The following is a 3,468-nucleotide window of genomic DNA, read 5'->3' on the forward strand; positions in this document are numbered from 1 at the left end:
TAGCAGTAAGGCCTTGCACGCGTGTGACCTAGGACAGACCACAGTTGAATCCCCCGGCATCCCATATGGTTCTTCAAGTCAAGCAAGGAGCAATTTCTGAGCATCAGTGAGAGTGGTCCAAAAAAAAAAAAAGAACACCTTCTTCACCAGTGCAATATTCCCACCATCAGTGCCCCCCCATCTCCCTCCTCCCCCACTCCTTCCCTATCTTCAAGACAGGCAGAATTGGAATTTAGAATGCAGTTTCTGATTCCAAAGTTCCTAGTGGACTCCTAGTGCTCTCTAGCATGCCTCTCCCAATTCTAGTTCATTTTTCTCCTCCCAAACTTTTGACCCAGAAGAAAACAGAACCTGGCACAGAGACCAAGACTTCGTCCTGAGTCACGCCAGGGTGCTGCTTGTGACCACTAGGTGGCGGTAAGTTTGTTTTTTCGTCTCCAAGAAAATCGTCAACGCTTCAAAATACAATGTGGTACTTCTCTCCCATCTTTGGGGTCCCAAAGCCCAAATGACTAAAGAACTAGAACCAGATCAATGATGCCTGGGTCATGCGTTTTCATACAAATGGGCCTGTGGGTTCCTCTATTCATTGCAGGATTTCTCGAGGCTTTATTAAAGGTGATAAAACAAAACAAAAACTCCCCAGTGTGTGTGTGTGTGTGTGTGTGTGTGTGTGTGTGTGTGTGTGAGCGCGCGCTGTGTGCGTGTGTGTGTGTGTGCGCGCGCAGCGTGTGTGTGTGTGTGTGTGTGTGTAAGAGAGAGAGAGAGAGAAAGAGAGAGAGAGAGATGGTTGAAACAACATTCCACTTTTAAACAGTAACACATTGGACTTGGAAATGACCTAAATGTTGATCCAAAAGTAGCCATGTTCAAATGGCCAAAAGGCACATGAAAAGATGTTCAACATCACTAATCGTCAGGGAGATGCAAATTAAAACTACTATGAGGTACCACCTCACGCCACTGAGATTGGAGATTGGCACACATCACAAAAAAGGAAAACAAGCAGTGCTGGCGGGGATGTGGAGAGAAAAGAAACTCTTTTTTCACTGCTGGTGGGAATGCCGTCTAGTACTACCTTTATGGAAAGCGATATGGAGATTCCTTCACAAACTGGAAATTGAGCTTCCATACGATCCAGCTATACCACTCCTAGGAATATACCCAAGAAACACAAAAATACAATACAAAAATCCATTCCTTACTCCTATATTCATTGCAGATGCTATTTACAATAAGCCAGACTCTGGAAACAACCAAGATGCCCTTCAACAGATGAGTGGCTGAAGAAACTGTGGTACATATACACAATGGAATACTATGCAGCCATCAGGAGAGATGAAGTCATGAAATTTTCCTATACATGGATGTACATGGAATCTATTATGCTGAGTGAAGTAAGTCAGAGGGAGAGAGAAAGACGCAGAATGGTTTCACTCATCTATGGGCTTTAAGAAAAATGAAGGACATTTTTAACAGTATTCAGAGACAAGAGAGATGAGGGCTGGTAGGTGCAGCTCAGGACATGCAGCTCATCACATAGAGTGATGAGTGCAGTTGCAGAGATGACTACACTGAAAACTATCATAACAATGTGAATGAATGAGGGAAGTAGAAAGCCTGTCTTGAGTACAGGTGTAGGGGGGTGGGGAGGAGGGAGATCTGGGAAATTGGTGGTGGGAATGTTGCACCGGTGAAGGGGGGTGCTCTTTACATGACTGTAATCATACAACTATAATCATGTTTGTAATCACGGTGTTTTAAATAAAGATAAAGGAAAAAAAAAGTAGCCATGTTGATACATTACTCATAGTTCAAAATAGGAGCCAGGGGCCAGAGAGATAGCACAGTGGCAAGGTGTTTGCCCTTGCATGTGGCCAAACTGGGACGGACCAGAGTCAATTCCCGCATCCCATGTGAGCCCCAAGCTTGCCAGGAGCAATTTCTGAGTGTAAAACCAGGAGTAACCCCCCCCCCCCGCCCAGTGCTGCCAGGGTGTGGCACCTTCCTCCCAAAAGTAGCCTGAGATAGTTCAGTGGGTAGTACAGTACAGCCCTTGCCTTGCATGCTGACGGCTCAGGTTCAAGTCCACCAATACCCCATATGGTCCTTGAGCCCTGCTGCTAAAAATAATCCCTGAGCACAGAGACAGGAGTAATCCCTGAGCACTGCCAGGTGTGGTCCTCCCCCCCAATGAAATGAAATTAATGTGAAGATTTAAAAAGCACTTTTAGCCGGCTTGGTGGGACTTTATATGGTGCCAGCTCATCTTTACGAGCTCAATCCTGGAGCAGATGGCAGGCGGGGAAAAGTCTCAGTCAATGGGTGATTGACTTGGCCTAGTGGACCTTCAACGTTCACTTGTTTGCCCAATAAATCCTTCCTGAAACCCTTCACAGGGCTGATCTTGCAGGGCCTGCTTGGACTGAATTTGAAGCAGATGTTTTGACCAGCAGGGAGGGGGATTCCCTCACAGAGCTGCCTCAACTGCTCTCTTGAGGGGAGATTGGGGGCGCAGGTCCTCCTCTGCCCATGCGGCTCCCTTTGTTTTGGCTAAATCTGGGTGAATTCCAAGACCATCCTGGGACACATCTGTCTTTCTCCTTCGATCTCTCTGCCCTTTGCATCAAGTCCATTGTTTTATGGTTTGGATGCACCAAGTAAGAAGGTTTCTACCCAGGCCAGAATGACAGCACGCACGGCATTTGCCTTGCACGTGGCCAACTCAGGTTCGATCCTTAGCATCCCTGAGCACCACCAGGAATGACTTCTGAGCGCAGAGCTAGGAGTAGCCCCTGAACACTGCCGGGTGTGACCCAAACACACACCCCTGTTCATCTCAGGGAGTGCCCCCTTTTGCCCCTCAAAAAAAAATTGTTCACCTTATTGAGCCTGTAAAACTAAGCTGGCATGGGGCCGGAGAGATAGCATAGAGGTAGGGCATTTGCCTTGCATGCAGAAGGATGGTTCGAATCCTGGCATCCCATATGGTCCCCCGAGCCTACCAGGAGCGATTTCTGAGTGTAAAGTCAGGAGTAACCCCTGAGCGCTGCCGGGTTTGACCCAAAAACCAAATAACAAAGAACACAAAAAAACAAAAAAATCTAAGCTGGTTTATTTATTGTGACTAAATTAAAGAACAAACAACAAAGAAGCAAAGAAACCCAAGCTGTATTACTGTTATAGGAGGAGGGAATCCTGCCCCTAGGAGAGCACTCAGCCAACTAGCAGGCGCCTGAGTCTTTAAGGGGGGATCCAGAAATGTTACGGATGAAAAAGCCTTTGTCAAAACTGCTGAGGATGACCCAGAGAATGGTTACACTCTCTGAACATGGGAATGAGGAAGACAGCAGGGCTCATGGAGGAAGAAGTATCTACAAGAAAGAAGGTAGAACTGTGCAGAGGCCTGGATAGAACTTTGGTTCCTGCTTCACAAAAATGATAGTCCTATGAGGAAGTGTCAGGCGA

Source organism: Suncus etruscus, chromosome 10 (assembly GCF_024139225.1).
Source record: "Suncus etruscus isolate mSunEtr1 chromosome 10, mSunEtr1.pri.cur, whole genome shotgun sequence".
Lineage (NCBI taxonomy): Eukaryota > Metazoa > Chordata > Mammalia > Eulipotyphla > Soricidae > Suncus > Suncus etruscus.